Source organism: Ammospiza nelsoni, unplaced genomic scaffold, assembly GCF_027579445.1.
Source record: "Ammospiza nelsoni isolate bAmmNel1 unplaced genomic scaffold, bAmmNel1.pri scaffold_55, whole genome shotgun sequence".
Classification (NCBI taxonomy): domain Eukaryota; kingdom Metazoa; phylum Chordata; class Aves; order Passeriformes; family Passerellidae; genus Ammospiza; species Ammospiza nelsoni.
In genome coordinates, this window is record NW_026683193.1 from 691,624 (window position 1) to 709,090 (window position 17,467).

Below are 17,467 nucleotides of genomic sequence, written 5' to 3' on the forward strand. Positions count from 1 at the left end.
GGATACAGACAGCTTGTTTCAGTCCTCCATCTGGGTCACCACGTTCCACTGTACAAACACTTGAAGGAACAAGGACAGCAGGAATAGGCCAGAAGAACAGAGCAGCAGTGGAGATTGAGCACACCAGGAAATGTCCTTCAGAGTGACTGTGATACACACTAGAGCAAGATGGCACTCAGAGGCATGGCCCCACTCCCTGCTGCTCTGAGTGGAAAGGCAAGAAGGGCAGAAACCACCAGTTTGGTGACTGCAGTGACTGCATCCCACTTTCACTCATTCTAGAGCCTGAGGGAGGCGATTAAGTTTCTCTCTGACAATTTTCATTTCTTCCTCCAGCCTCTTCTCCCTTGCCCTGTTGCTAGCCTCAGAGTCCTGCAGCTCTGCCTGCACGTGTCCTTTGATAGACTGTAAAGGAGAAGGGAAAGGACACTTCATGAGTGGAGTGGCTGCCACTCTTTCACTCACCTGGTTTTGTTGATGGCTCCTGTGCTGATGGAGATTCTCCTCTTGAATTCTTCCCATGTCTTCCCTGTTCTTTCTCTTCACATCCATGATGGCACTCTGAGCTTCGGGCAGCTCTGCTTGTGGCTCTGCCTTGATCTTCTGTGCACACAAATGCAGAGCAAGTGACTGGGAGCTGCCATCAAGCTCAGCTTTTTCCTCTTGCAGCCTCAAAATCACATTTATTCAGCCACTTCTTTCTGCTTCCCTCCCCACATCTGCTTCCATTGCAAACCTCCTGTCCCAGGGCTGATCTCTGCAAATTCCAAGGCCCTGTGCTTTCAGTGCCTGTGGGACTCCTGGCCTCCCCAGTCCCAAGAGCTCTGGTTTATGCCCCTCTTCCTGCCCTTCCCTCTGTCTCCTGGCCAGTCAGGCTCACCTGGCCATTCTCCTGTGGCTCTTCCACCTGCTGCCTGAGCTGCTCTTCCTGCTCTCGGGCTGGGAACAGCTCTCCCTGAGTCTGGCATGGCATCTCTGATGAAGCACTCTGCTCCTGCTCTTTCTCTAGAAGCACCTGCACAGAAAGCAAGAGAAGATGGGTTTCAACTTCCCACATGACCTTTGTGGGTCAAGACTCAAAGACTGCTGGGCTCACACGTTCCAAAAGCACTGTGCTGCTGCTCTGCTGGGTCATTCTCTGCCCGAGAGGAGGCACAGATTCCAAAGTGACCCTGGCCTTATAATCAGGGGCCATCTGGGATTGAAGCTTAAACAGCCTCTCAGGCAGCTGACAGGGAAGGTGAGGCATTTCTCAAGGGTCTGGTGAGGGCCTCCCTCTGCTTCTGCCATGTCCTGTTTGTCTTTCTGTAGTGACTGACACCCCACCATGTCCCACAGCTCCATCCTGGCTCTGCAGGTGGCATCCTGGGTGAGCTCAGCCCTTGTGAGAGACACTCCTGGAGTTCATGTTCTCTTCAGGCCTGCACCAGCATTTCTGCCTTTCTGACATCCACTCTCTTGCTAGAAAACCTGGTCATTCAGGAGATGAGGATGCATGCAAAGATCTCTGATGGAGGTCACAGAGCCTCTATGGCCACCTCAGTACATGGAGGAAGACCAAAGTCCCTCTTCTGTCAACTGAGAATTCTGACCAGCAGAAAAAGACACTCTCCTAAGGTCCCATGAACGAATGCACTTACACAGCCCTGAGGAAGCCAGTGAAGGAAACCATGTGTCATGTAATGCATGGCATGTATGACCAGAGTCACCAAACACCACCTAAACATGGAATTGTTGCACCTCTCTAGGACAGGCAGAAATTGAAAGAATTAATAGGAGACATCAGGACACAAAAAGCCTAAGGAGGAAAACAATTCTGAATGGAAAAACCATCATATCTGGAGGGGGAAACATCTGTGCCTGCTCAGAATTGGTCGAGGGAACATGTCTCTAATCCTCTCCAGAAGGGATGCTTTTGGTGATCTTTGCATCCCCAACTGCCTTGGGCCAGAGCCAGGAAGATTCAGTTATGTAAATGTTACATAGATAGATAGGTAGGAAGATAGACAGATAGATCTCACTACTATAATCTCCAGTTACTGCCCTCTCTGTTGCTGCACACATCAAACCTGGTAGCCAGTGTGCCGATCAGCAGCAATCCTGAAATTGTTCTCCTGTTCCTCAAAAAAGCACATTCTTGGGGAATGTGGAGATTGTAGGTCCTTATGGAAAGGAGTCAGACCCAGAGCATTGCAGTGGGAACTGCACTCTTTGCGCATCTGTGCTCGGGCAAGTTCTCTTGGACTCAACCACACTGACAGTGCTAAAGTGGCTGGAATAGAAATGCAGCCCAGCCCCTTCCAGTTTCTGTGATCTCTGAGGAGCAGATGGAATGCAAGGACATTGACCTCCTGCTAAATTTCCAAACACGTCACACAGTGATTCTCAGGGCTGTTGAAAAACAGAGACAGTGTTAAACCCAAAGTGATCTTTAAGGCCATGCATGAAGGCTTGGAAACACAAATGCTCCATCTGCATCAAGGTAAAAAAAGGGTGCGAAATGCCTTCCAGAGCTTGATAAGGGCAGAAAAGATAGCGCAGCAGCATCCTTGCTTGCTGGAAAAAGAGAAAATGAACAGGGCTTTTCCTCCTAGGAAACCCACAAATCACAAGATGGAAGTGTCAACCACTCCAGTATCTTAAGCCCTTGGATGCAGTGATGGCAAGTTTGGCACTGAAACAGCCCTTGTGCTGAGCACTGTCATGCAGGGATTGATGGAAGTCTGCCTGGAGGTGCCTCAAGAGCCTCCCATTGTCCAGGCTGAAGCTTCCTCAGCACCTCCTCACTGGCCTTGTGCTCCACCCCCTTGCCCAGCTCCCCTGTCCTTCTGTGCACACGCTGCAGCCCCTCCATGACTCTCTGCTTCCCAGGGGCCCACAACTGCACACAGCACTCCAGCTGTGGCCGCGGCGCTGCCCAGCACAGGGCCACGCTCACTGCCCTGCTCCTGCTGCCCCACTGCTGCTGACACAGGCCACCATGCCCTTGGCCTTCTTGGCCCCCTGGCCACACGCTGACTCATCTGCAGCTACTCAAGGCCGGCAGCAAGCCTGCGTCCTTTAGGCCCATGCAGCTCCGCAGCCACAAAGGTGCCCATTTCACTTCAGATACAGCAGGAACAACTGCAGGTTGGCCTTCCTGTTCTGAGCAACACAAGACAGCAGTCAAGGACTTGCAGCATCACCCCCACTCTTGGCTCCAATGCACTTGCCAAAGCTTCATTCTTCACCACTAAACAGATCAGCCGAAAGTTTCCCCATCTGGTGTTTGAACCTTCCCAAAATCCAAAACACAGCTGGGCCAACAGTGTCTCTGCAAGTGAAGAATGACTCAAGAAAACTGCAGAACACTCCCACAAGCCAAAGACACCTTTCCAAAAAGGGAAAAGAAGCAAACAAAGCCTTTTGACCTCCAGCACTACCATGTGTGCCCTTGGCCATGACATCGCAGAAGCCCAGAGATGGAGCTTCCCTGAACCAAGCAGACAGAAGCTCAGCTGAAGCCCCCAACTCTGCACTGCCCCAACAGGACAGGTCAAAGGCCAATTTCTCGCTGTCACTCCCTGCAGGAAATGGCTACGTCCTGCAGGACTGCGGTACTCAGCATTCTCGGCCAGACACAGCAAGTGCTGGCTGCTCAGAAACTTGCATCTCTGCCTTGCACTAAAGACAGCGCCCCCCACAACGGGCACTTACTCTCTTGAAATGATGAGCAGGCCGTGGTCTGACCATGGCTGGACAAAGGCAGTGGTCGTCTTTCTCATTATCCTTTTCTCTGGCTTCTTCTTCAATAGCAGAGAGAGCCAGGGGGAAGACGGCTCTTGCTTTCCTCACCTGTGGCAAGAGAGAATCATAAGGACACGACGTTACCTGATGCCTATAACCTTGTTTCTCCTCATACCCACCGCCACCTCTTCTAAGGAGAAATCATCAACTTTGTTAGCAATGGCATTCTAAGTCACTCCAACCAGATTAAAATGGGCACATTCAAAAAAACAGCACATGGCTATGACTTCGATATTCCTCCCTGGCTATTTGCAGGAAAATTTATCTCTGCAAAAGGCAGCTTTTGGTTCTTGAAAGCTCTGAAATGGAAAAGTAGGAAAGAGCCAGCAAGGTCTTTGCAACTGCTTAGCAGATATGGAAAAGTAAAAAGGGCTCAGAATCCCATCCAGTGCCTATAGGGATAGGAAAGTTTTTGCGGAAGCATCCCTACTTGCTGGAAAAAGAGAAAATGAATAGGGCTTCTCCTCCTAGGAAACTCACAAACCACAAGATGGAAGTGGCACCCACTGCAGAGTCTAAAGCCCTTGGATGCAGTGATGGCATGTTTGGCACTGAAACAGCCCTTGTGCTGAGCACTGTCATGCAGGGATTGATGGAAGTCTGCCTGGAGGTGCCTCAAGAGCCTCCCATTGTCCAGGCTGAAGCTCCGTCAGCACCTCCTCACGGGCCTTGTGCTCCACCCCCTTGCCCAGCTCCCCTGTCCCTCTGTGCACACGCTGCAGCCCCTCAATGACTCTCTGCTTCCCACGGGCCCACAGTGCACACAGCACTCCAGCTGTGGCCGCGGTGCTGCCCAGCACAGGGCCACGCTCACTGGCCTGCTCCTGCTGCCCCACTGCTGCTGACACAGGCCACCATGCCCTTGGCCTTCTTGGCCACCTGGCCACACGCTGCCTCATCTTCAGCTACTCAAGACCACCAGCCCTGCGTCCTTTTGGGCCACGCAGCTCCCCAGACACAATGGTGCCCATTTCACTTCAGATACAGCAGGCACCATTGCAAGATGGTCTACCTCTTCCGAGGAGCACAAGACAGCAGGCAAGGACTTGCAGCTTAACCCGCACTCATGGCTCCAAGGCACTTGCTAAAGCTGCGGACTAAACCAAAATATGCCCCAACAGAAACTGGCCGCTTCTGCTTTTGGCCTGACAAGGCGGCGTCGCAAATCCGCACTTTGTTCCTTTTCCACATGGGACAAGAATGGCCCCCCACAGCTGCATGGACAACACAATCCTCCTTTGCAGCTTATCAAAAGCCAAAAGACAGTGTGCCCAAATTAGACTCTACCAGTGAAGAACTGCTCAAGGAAAGTGCAGACCACTTTCACAAGCCAAACACACCTTGCCAAAAAGGGAAAACAAACAAACCAAGCCCTGGCACCTCCAGCACCTCCTCCTTTGCTCTTGGCCATAGCACTGCAGAAGCCAAGACATAGAGCTTCCCTGAGCCAAGCAGCCAGATGCTCTCCCAGAGGCACCAGCCCTTTGCGGCCTCAACATGACAGGTCAAAGGCCAAGTTGTGCGGTGGCTGCCTGGAGGAAATCCCTAGCTCCTGGCAGGACTCCAGCGCCCAGCATCCTCAGCCTGCAACAGCAAAGTGCTGGCTGCTCCAAAACTGTCAGCTCTGCCTTGCACTAAAGACAGCACCACACACAACTGGCACTTACAGGTCTGGAATAGGGCGGTGAGAACAACGTTGGAGGGTTGTTGTCATCCACCTCATTTTGCTCCTCTTTGGCTTCTTCTTCAGGAGCAGCGGGAGCCAGGGGAGAGACGGCTCTTGCTTCTGTCATCTGTGGCAAGAGAGAAGCATGAGGGACAGCCCGGTACCTATCATGTAGAACCTCATTTCTTTTAACAGCTACCACCACATCTTCTAAGGAAAAAGTCGTAACATTTCATAGCGACAGAGGGGTTCTAAGTCACAGCCACCAAATTAAAAAGAGACAATTCAACAGCACTCTAGATGGATATGAAGTTGATTCTCCTGCCTGGCTGCTATCAGCAAGCAAGGTTATCTCAGAAAAACAGAGCTTTTAGTTCTTGAAAGCACTGAAATGGTAAACAAGGAAAGCAACAGCAATGCCTTTGCTACTGCTGCTGCAGATGTGGAAACCTAAAACTGGATCAGAATCCCATCCAGGGCAGGAAAAAGCAGAAAACGCTGTGCAGAAGCATCTTTGCTTGCTGGATAAACAGGAAAATGAACAGCCTGTCTCGTGCTTGCAAACCAAGGAGCCAACAAACCACCAGATGGAAGTGTCACCCACTCCAGTGTCTAAAGCCCTTGGATGCAGTGATGGCATGTTTGGCACTGAAACAGCCCTTGTGCTGAGCACTGTCATGCAGGGATTGATGGAAGTCTGCCTGGAGGTGCCTCAAGAGCCTCCCATTGTCCAGGCTGAAGCTCCCTCAGCACCTCCTCATTGGCCTTGTGCTCCACTCCCTTGCCTAGCTCCCCTGTCCTTCTATGCACACGCTGCAGCCCCTCAATGACTCTCTGCTTCCCACGGGCCCACAGTGCACACAGCACTCCAGCTGTGGCCGCGGCGCTGCCCAGCACAGGGCCACGCTCACTGGCCTGCTCCTGCTGCCCCACTGCTGCTGACACAGGCCACCATGCCCTTGGCCTTCTTGGCCACCTGGCCACACGCTGCCTCATCTTCAGCTACTCAAGACCACCAGCCCTGCGTCCTTTTGGGCCACGCAGCTCCCCAGACACAATGGTGCCCATTTCACTTCAGATACAGCAGGCACCATTGCAAGGTGTCCTTCCTTTTCTACAACGACATCTTCTAAGTAGGTGTCATAAAGTTTGATAAGAATAGAATTGTAAGGCACTGTGTCTAAATTAAAATTGTCTAATTCAACTGTACAGGAATTTGCTCTTAAGTAAATATTCCACCCTATCTGCTGTCAGCAAGCAAGGTTCTCTCTGCAAAACTGGATTTGTCGTTCTTCCATCCTCTGAGATGGAAATTTTAAAGTATCCTCTCATGCCTTTGTTATTTTTGTTGTAGGTATTAATATGTATTTTCTTTCGGCCTTCCTAGCTGGCCCTCTACACTCTACTTCTACTGGCCAAGCTCACATCTTCCTCTACAATTCTTAAACACCAGCAACATGAAATGTTCCTTTCTCACTCACCTCAGGATCTTCAGCACTGCTGAATACACGCTTCAGGTGTCCTGTATTTGGAAGGGAAAATTAACCAGATGCTCTCATAAAACTGCCTGGGCTGCTGAATCCCACAGAGCAAGTCAACCCAAACCGAGATGATTTCCCGTTTCACAACATCCCTCCAGGAGACACATTTCATTCACACAGCTAGCAAGAGATCAGGACAATCTTCTTGCTTGTGCCTACACTGCAGCCAGTTTAGCCAGTAAATGAATACAAATTTGATCTAGAAAATGCAAATTGATCTTTAACACTCAATGCTCCTGTTCTACCAAACACATAAGACAGCTTCTGAAATCCTCTCTTTCAGGTACTCCTTCTTTTTTCAATCAGTGTCATGCACTAATTCTGATTAACTTTCAGGAAACAGTGTCCCAGAAAAGGTTCCCCAAAATCCCCCTGAGCTATGTCAGTTCTATTGTGGAAGAGCACAGCAGCACCTCTGAGGTTCAGGAGCAGACACTCACTGCTTTAGAGTTTGCACTTGCTTTCCAAGGGAACAACTATTTTAGCACTCAGTAAAAGGTCAAGTTAGTCAAATCCTTTCATGACAAAATTTAAAAAGAAAGAAGCTTTCTCTGAATTCTGGGAACAACTGCAGAGATTTTAAAAGGCATTCCAAGAAGGTCTGCCAGTCTACATTTTCCAAGGTGTCTTGCTTGTCCCAGCAAACTGAGGAAATGACAGACTCTGCTGCCACAGACTCTCCTGTGGAGGGAATGGAAGCCCTGCAGGTTCCCTTGCAAATGCTGCCCCTGTGGCTACAGACACTCCCTTTTTAGATGAATGCCTTGACAGGAGCTTTACCAAAGCAGTGGCACCCTAATGCTCTTTCTGTTTCAAAATCAGACACTCAGTCACTAAGTAAGAGAAGGAAGACATAGAAAACCCAGGTCAGGTTACACCATAACCTAAACGGAAGGGAAACACCTACTTACGTGCGAAATTCGTAAAATAATAAATGGAATAAGCAATGCCATATGCAGCAAAAGCTGCAGTGGCGAGATGGTTCATTATTGGTATTTCTGCAACTTTTCTAAAAGCTAAATAAACAAGCCTCTTGTCAGTAGGCAGCTGCCTACTGACACATGCTTTGACCAGGAAGGTTCTCCTGATCTGAGCAGGCCTAGGGCTGCTCTGACACTCAGGCCTTCTGTGCACCAAGGCAACCTTCTGATGTCACTATGACGACGTGGCAACCATGCCCTGACATCACAAAGGAACAGCTCTGTGTTGGCCTGTGAGTTTATGCAAAGCAATACCCAACCTTCCCTACAGCAAACACAAAAGAGCCTGGGAAGTTCTCCTCTGTCACAAAGCAGCACAAATTCCCCTCATGGGCCAAACCCTGTCTTTCAAGGGATCCAAGAGGAACTCCAGGAGTGCCCCAAGCACGTACAGTCTGTACCCCAACTGAGCACTCAGATGGCACCCAAGCAAAGGAAATCAGACCAAGACAATGGCCCACAGCATTGCAAGTGTGAGAAATGACTCTCACTTTTAACATTTTAAAGGTATATTAAACATTAACAAAGGAATGAATAAGGAATGATTGCAGCATTGAGAGCCTCCATGACTAGCAGACATGTGCTCATCTACAAAGAGGATGCTCTGCCTTTTATACCCTTAGCCCCTCCAAAAGTTTTGTCAGTCAACTTTTTCTCTGCTGTCCATTGGTGGAGATTACTTTCTTGCACCTTGACTGCAGGACAGATGTTGTTTCCCCCTGCCTGCTGGTCACAAGCCAGCCCTCCCCAAATGCCCTGACTACCAAGGCTATTACAAAGGGGAGGAGAAAGAGGACTATGGGAGGATATATAACAATATCATCACTACACATTTGAACATCCACATAACAGTTGCTTCTTAATTGTCAGAGCCAACCATTGCATTACTTGTCTAGAACACACAGAACCAGGAGAGAAGGCACTGTTGGCATCACAACTGAAATCCTTCCTAACAAATCTCTCCAAATATTTGCACCTTTCTTGGACATGCCCAGAGCTCTGGTGCATGTACATCTCTGCCTTTCTTGCCCTTTGGCAGCAGTCGAACCGGCAGCATCTGCCCGCCAGCAGCAGCTGCTCCAAGCTGGGAACGCTGCTGGCGGTGCTGATTTCCAGAGGCTTCTGTGTGCCAGGGGAAGCCAAGGCAGGAGCGGGTTGAACGGTGCTGGCGCTGCTGCTGCTCTGTGCCAGAGAGCCCCGGCTGGGCAGGGCACGGTGCCCACTGTGCTGCGGGCTCCTTCTCCTGCCACAGCTGGGCACACCTGGCAGCAAGGCATGACAACTGGTGGGCAAGCCAAGGGGTTTCTGGGGCTGCTCTGCTCTGCACACACCCAGGACACCTGCAGCACAGAATTTTAACCCTCAAACAGGTGAACCAAAGGGAAACAGCTGGAAAAGATTTAATTTGGGCCATTCTTACCTGCTCAACAGAAGTCTTCAAAATGAATGTTACCAAGCAGGGCTTGATCCCTGCTGCCAGCTCAGGGTTAGAAGAGAGGCAATACTTGATCTCAGCACTGGGTGTGTGGGGAATCACTTCCCTGATACGTGCACATCCAGCAATCTCACTTACTTGTTTGTACCCATGGATCTAAGACATTTTCAATACTTTGCTAAAACTCACAGGCTAAATATTCCGCCAAATTATTTGATTTACTGATTGATACCTTTTGACTTATTGATACTTAAAGCACTTCTCAGAATTTCCTGACATGAGTATAGGAGTGTCCTGTAGGTCCCTGCTGGCCTTTGTCACAGGTTCAGGAGGAGCCCCATGCACAAAAGAGCCCAGGACAAAACAGGGCTTGCAAAGCAAATTCATTCTATTAGTTGCAATAGCAAATAATACACAGCAACCCCTGGATTCCTAAAAATCTGCGAAGCAGGAGAAGGAGGCGGAGCATGGTGCTCGGCTGCAGGGGAAGGTAGGCAGTGCACTTTCAGGACATCCCCCGGATGAAAATGGTGTGCATCTCATCCTTCTCACCCTTCCAGCTCAGAACCAGGCCCTATATCTCCTGCTCAGGAGTGGAATTTCCCAGTTACGTCATTGGCTCACACATGGCTGGCGAGATGAGGCCAATGAATCAAGGATTTAAAAGAACTGGAAGAGTTAAAATTTCAGCAAGATTTAGTTAGGGGGAAGGAGTATAGCAAGAAGAGTAGAAATAATAAGGGATAGTTAATGTTTTGCAGGTAAGGTAGTTAAGGCTAGGGTAATATATCCCTTGCCTGTCTTTACTATGTTTAAAGAAGCAGGATGGGATGCGGATTTCTTTGTGACAAAGAAGAGGACCAGAGCCTGCACCTGGGCCCCGAAACTTCAGCTATAGCCAAGAAGTGCAAAAGCCTGCCAACAGGTCATAAGGAAAGAGGTCAAATTGAGGAAGACGTCTTGGCCTTCATCAGAAGGACACCATTCCCAACCTTAAAACCCACCAACCCATTTGAAGTGAAAGACTGCAGAAATGTGAAGGAACTTTGGACTCAATTATAATACATTTTAATACAAAGGAGGGTAGGCAGTGTTACCTAATGAATATGTGTTGGGTTTTTTGGGAATTATATGAATGTGTAAGATATTTTAGATAAGTAGAGAGGCAGTGATTCTTCACACATGTCTTTAGGAGACAACTCCTCCTGTGCCTGGTGCTGTAATAAACACACCACCTTCTAACTTCAGCTGTGGTGAGTTCTATTCCACACCTCATTTGGTGACCGCGCCAGGAACGCTTCTCTGCTCCAGCGAGAACAGCCGCGCTGTGGACGTCTCTGGGCACTGCCAGGACATTCCTTTCCTGGAGGCACCTCCGCTCTTGGCTGTCCCTCATGGAGGACAGACAAGACTGCTGGGACTGTGGAGAAAGGGAATGTTTAACTCTGTATAAAGTAACCCGTACGGCGAACGCAGGGGAAGGGCTGTTCCTAAGTCACACAGAGATGTCCTGTGCACAACGTACGCCTGTACAGTTTGGGTTTGGGTCTGGCCACCAGCAGAAAGGATTTGCTGTGTCAATAAGGACCTGCTAGCAATTCTGGGGGTGAATTGAGCAAATCCTGTTTTATTGCTGCAATTTTTCCTGTGTGTTGTAATTGTGGTTGTGTTTTCAGTGTGTGAATGTTTGAGGAAGATGATGTGGGTGGATGCTGTTGTGATTTATGGTGTGTGTTGTGTTGAGAAAAGCGAGCACTCTGTCCCCTCATAAAGAGATACTCCTTTCCCGGTGAGCTTGTGTGTATGGACTTTGTAGTTGCAGGGGTTGGTACTCCCTGTGACACCGGGTGCCTGGGTATACAGGGGGGTTGAGTGGTTTTTCTCCCTCATTGTGAGCATTTGGGACTGAATGGTTGTATTTGGGGAGATTTTAGGATTTTGTTTGCAACAAGTGCAGCAATTTATGCAGAAAACTACAGTGTGATGATTTACGTATGTTGACCTATGGTAGTTCCTTTCTACCACCCCCCCTCCTCCAGGGTTAAAAATCTCCTGCCACCAGGTGGACGCTCTCTTTCCTCTCCTGGACATCCTTTTTCCTCTCCTAGATGCTCCCTTTCTCCCCTTTCTCTCCTGGAGTTGTTCTCCATTAAAGCAGTGGGACTTTGGTCCCGAGAAGAAAGACCGCCTCTCGTCTTTTGCTTTTGTCCTTGTCAGTGTCACTGGAGTCCAGAGCTCGCCAAACTGATCCCCCACGAGGCAAAAACTGACAAATGGCCCCACATGCAGAGCTCAAAAATTGGCAACATTTCTGATGGACTGGAGTGTTTGCCACACTTTTGGAATTCCCTATTCCCACACAGGTCAGGCAATTGTTGAAAGGACGCACCACACTCTAAAACCCTTTCTAGGTCAACAAAAGGGGGATCCAAGCAACACCTCTGATAAGGTGTTGAGCATAGCTTTAGATGTCTTTATGCTTTGAATAGCTCATTTGCAGGACATAATCCTCCAATTTTTAGGCACTTTTCAAACAGCGCACAGGCAAAATTGTAAGAAAATTTTGATCAGAAACCTTGAGTTAGGACAAATTGAAGGACCATTTGCACTAATCACTTGGGGCAAAGGGTATGCTTGTATTTATTTGCACAGGTGCCAGACCTAAGTGGGTCCCTGCGAAGGACATGAAACCGTCTCATACACAAGAGCGCACCGACAATTCCACCAGCAGGGAACTGAGCACGCAGACGTGAGCCGCACCGAGAAACTATGGTTCATGCCAGACGTTCCCTGTTCAACCTGTGAAAGCTACAAATCTTGAGTTTGATTGTTGATTCTTGGACTGTGAAAATTGTTTGTATCATAGAGCTCTTTCAGCAAAAGCATGGTGCCCATTTTGTTCAAAAGAATTCTAAGATATCCACATTTGTAAAAATTGGAGTTCAGAGGGACAGTTTAGTGCCCTATAGTTGGCCAGTCCCTGAACAAGTGCTAAAAGATTGCTTGAGAACTGAAAGAGATGGGGAAGCTTTTGCCAAAAAGCAGCTGCACAGGAACATGGAGCTTGATCAAATGATATACTGGCATTTGTTGGTTTTGCTTGCTTGCTTTTGCAGTGCATATATGCCTGTAGATCAACCAAAAATGAACGTTTACCTTGCTTTAGCCAAGTCACCAGGCTCAGACACCATATGTTTGACCAATTTGAGCCCAGACAAACCCTTTGTGACCTGTTTGGTCGGTGTGCCAGTGCCAGCCAAGGAATGGCCAATACCCAATCGTGACAAATATTGGTGTGAGGCTGCCAACGAGACCAATCCCATAAGCAGCTGGCATCATTGAGCCCCTGATCTCTTTAAAGCACCTTCTGAACCTCAAGAATTGGAATTCTTGGTTCATTTCTAATGGAATTCTGTGCTGCCTTTCAGTACCAGGGAGATCCACAGTTAAATGTTACTCCCCATCATCCTGTGGACAGATACTCAAGTTTGTGGTGCAATTGTACTACCCCAGTGTCCCCTAAGGGTGAAACTGCTGACAAGCAGATGACCTAGATGAGTCCCCACAACAATTAGTAACAGAATATTGGCTCATTTGTGGAGGTAGAGCCTGAATTCCTCAAAAATTAAAGGTGGCCCATGTAGCATCAGACAACTCACTGTGAAAGCACCTATCGTTAAAAAAGCCATCAAGAGAAAACACAGAGAAAAAAGATTTGTCCATCATTACAAAGAAAAGTGTTATAGCAATTTCAGACCCTAGGGCCCTGCAAAATGAGTTACATCAAATTTATTTCTGCATCCACTTGCCTCGGGTGAGGCACTGAAACCATTATAGCGATTGGGGTGTTGGCTGAAGAAAGAAGACAGTGCTACTTGCATTGCAATTAGTGACATGATGACTGATGTTAGTGTTGTCAGACATGCAACCTTACGGAACAGAGCAGCACTTGATTTTCTTTTACTGGCACAAGGACATGGTTGTGAGGAATTTGAAGGACTGCGTTGCATGAACCTGTCTGATCACTCTGAATCCATCCTCAAAAGCATACAAAAGCTGAAAGATTTGACAGCTCCAATTAAAGAAGATGGTGGGTCATGGTTAGATGATTTGTTCCAAGGATGGAGCTTTGCATCTTGGCTAAGGGGACCTTGTAGCATAGGTCTCTATGGATTGGGTGTTTTGGTAGTGGTACTAGTAGTAATACCTTGCATACATTGGTGTGTGTGTGACAAATGATGGGCAAAACTATCAAAGAAGTTCCTCTCACACAAGAGAGAGAGGTAGGAAATGGTTTCACAGGGAGTTCTTGAAATCTCACACAGATGGTGAAGGAAGGTATAGACATGGAGGAAGGTTTTGAATAAGACCTTGGAACAGACGAGACTTTTTTGGAACAATGACTTGTAATTGTTATCAGACATGACTTTTGCCCTTTGAACTGACTGGACTTTTACAGCATTAAAATTGCTGTGTTGGAATATAGCAAGGCTTAATGTGAGCAAAAAGGATGCTTTAAGCAAGTAATAAGCAGGTATACTATAGTAAAGCTATGAAATGCAAGCTAGTAAGTAAACTACACGGATACAAAGGTTTCTTTTTAGTTGTACCGTGAGGGGGAATTGTGGGAATCCTTCAAATCAGAGAGTTTTGGGAAAGCTGCAAAAGGCAGACCTCAGAAACAGCAGACCTGCAATTAGAGCTGAGCAGCAGCCATAAGATTTGTCAGCAGAAAAGTTATAGAAGAAGTAGAAAAGTAAGGACAAAAAGAACAATGGTCTGTGTATTAATGCTTGGTTAGGACAACTCCCTAACCTTCAAAAAAGTATCTCTAGCAAGATATTAGGAACTTCTCAGCTTAATAATGGAGCTCAGTGCATTGTGTTTTAAGGCTTACAAGCAGGTATTTTATTCAAAAGAAGCAAGCACTGTTTTAACAAAAGGTACGTGTGCGTATAGTGGTTGGATAGAACTACTGTCAATATGCTTCTGCTTTGTGTGATTGGTCAAAAAACTTTTCAAGGAAGCTGTACCATTAAGTTCTTTGCCTGCTGCCACAGATGTGAGCTGCTGGTATCTTCCCATAGTCATACCCAAGTCATGAGACTGATGCTGGAAAACAAACAGCTCAAGGCGCGCTCCTCAGCAGTCCCGTCCCGTTCGTGATTCGTACAGAGACCCCCAGCCGGCAATAGTATATAGATGTTAAATTACATCTATGAGAAATTAATAGGTATTATTTCATTCATTTTGATATTTTTTCATTTCATATAGATTTATATATTTTCATTTCATATAGATTTGGTTTCTTCCTCCAGCTTGGGAGAGTGAAGAATTACAACAGTGCAAAACCTTCTGCCCGCACAGCAGTCAGCCCCCAGGCATGTGCATGCACACCCACCCACTGTGCTTGCTCTTCTCAGCATCTCGGGGCTGCTGTTTGCACAGAATTGGGATGAATTTAACTCAACAGAGGCACGACTGGGGTGTCCAGCTTGTCATGAACACTCATGGGGCAACAAACAACACAGAGCTCTCAAATCACATGATCACAGGTAATTTCATTCCTGCTGGGAACTGAGGAAGTCTCAAAAGAACCAAAGACACAGACAACGGGGTGGAAAACATTGGCATCATGGTACTGCTGGTATCCTCATGGAGGAAAATCTCTTGGATTTCTTAAGGTGGGAGCTTTCCAAAATCTAGGAAAATTGCCCAGCACTGGCTGCCCAATTGTGAATGGTTTTCTTGACTTGGCAAAGCTGGGGTGTTAACAATGGGCTCCATCCTTGGTTCAAATCTCCTGCCCTCACCTGCAGGCAAAAGCACCACCAGCAGCAGCAGAAGCTACTTCAGTCAATTTTCTCAAAAAGCTCTGGTAAAGTTGGGAGAGGAAAAGAAAACACATCAGACACTGTGGATTATTGACAAGACTCTGAGGAACAGTTCCAAAGCAAAGGGCAGCAGCTTCTCTCTGGGCCACTCCTTGTGCTCCAAGGCAGCCAGGCTGCCCTGGCTGCCCAGGACCCTGCGCCCCACGGGCTCTGCAGAGCTGCACAGCGGGGAGGCAGCTTCGGGCACCTCAGCCCCTGGGCAGGAGTGGCTGCTTGCTCTGCAGGGCTGCCTCTGGGCAAAAGCAGGGTTCTGGCCTTCTGCTCTTGGCCCTAGCCTGGCCTTGAAGGGCTAATCCTGTTCCCTGTCTCAAATGTGCTAAAGACAGACTTGTTTGTTTCCAGCTCTGCACAGCTTTGATTTGCACCACAAAATACCAAAGGACTAAGGCCTGAACAACAGACCCTGACTGAAGCCTCAACAACAGGACCTGAGCCAAAGCTGCCCTCTAGATGATCTTTCCAACCCAATGTTCTATGTATCTGCTCCTTAACCAAGTATTACTGTCAAAAATATTGTTGCAGCCATTCACTGGTGAAATACGTCTGCATCTTTCTGCATGAGGAAAACGGACACGGCCACACCTGGCCTTGGTTGCTTCTTGAGCCCTGGGCAGGCTCGAGGAGAAAACCAAGAGGAGAATGAAACCAGCTGTGCCCCCAGCAGAAGCTCTGGCACATTGCTCGTCCAGCACTATCAGAGCCGGGCTACTCTCACAGTGCACTTGGGAGCCTCATGGCCAGCAAAGGTGGAGGCACCACAGGATTTCCCGGTTCCCGGCCGTGGCTCTGCAGGGCTTGGCTGGGACAGCTTCCCCCAGCTGATGTGCAGCACTGGATGAAGGGAAAAGCATTGGGGTACCTGGCGATGTATCTTCCTTAATAACCAGAGACACCCTTTTGTAATAATGCTGAGGTTCATTGCTTAGCTTATCCTTTTCTGAATCTTTTTTGCACTTTTGCATTACAGTAAATTACACTGTTCCTTCAGCTGGTGTCTATGTCTGCATCTCTGACCCTCCCCACCATCAAAACAAACACACAGCCAGTTTAGCAGGAGACCTGCCTCTCTGCCAGCCCATCTCTTGGTAAACACCCCTGGTGGCCATCTCCACAAATGAAATTCCCACTTTGCAACTTCCTTTTCTGCAGGCAGGTGAGAAAAGGAGCCACTCCTAATTCTGGACACCTCTAAAAACCAGCTGCTTTCAGCAGTCACAACCCTGAAATATCAACCTCCTTCCTTAAGCTGCCACAGGGAGCTCCCACCAAGAGGCCTTTTGTCCAATGATACCCACAGAAGAGCTCGAGAAGGGAGCAGTTCGAAACACAACTGCTTCAGAGTTTAAACCTGCCTTTATCAAATGAGCACACACCAACCTGTCCCAAAGGGAAAGCAGGCAGGAACGAGAAGCTCCTCTTCCACAACAGCAAACTCTGTGCTTTCTTTCTGTTCCGGCTGGAGAGTGGAGGCCACGGGCTACACCTCACTTTGGGAAGGAGCCCTGGGAATTGGGCTGATCTGGGAGGGCAGAAAAAGGAATTCTCCAAAAAGTAGGAAGAGATTCTCTGGAAGGAATAGATGATGACAATATTTCTGCAGAAAAGTGAAAAAAAGGATAATTGAAGCATTTCAAGAAGTGCCCAGACTGAAATTGGTTTGCCAATATGACAACCCCAAAGTCTCTGTGGTGTGTCAAGAAACTCTGGAATGAACGGCAAGGCTTGGATAAACATCATTGGTGTCCGTCCCCCAGAGCACAAGCAGCTCCCCAACACGACTTCAAGACTAACGGACAAAGTTTCCCCCTTCAGCTTTCCACAGCAGCTCTAGGGAGTCTCTCTCCATTGCAAGATCTCCTTTGTCAGTCTACAGTGACAGGAGTTGGCTGCAGGAGGCATTTGCATTGGAGATCTCCCCAGATGGGGGGAAGAAAAGGAAAAGGTGATTCCTGAGGAAAGAAAATAGCAACGCTGTTTGGGAAGACACCAGTGTGAGTTCACTACAACTCTAGGCCAGAAATGCTTTGAAGAAAGCAACATCCATCCACAGGGCAGCACTTTGACTTTGATATCCATGCTGACAAAATTGCTGCCCCTTCCTGCTGCTGTAGCTGACTCCAAATCACGAGAAATGCGCCAACTCTGCCAGGAGGACATGCTGAGAT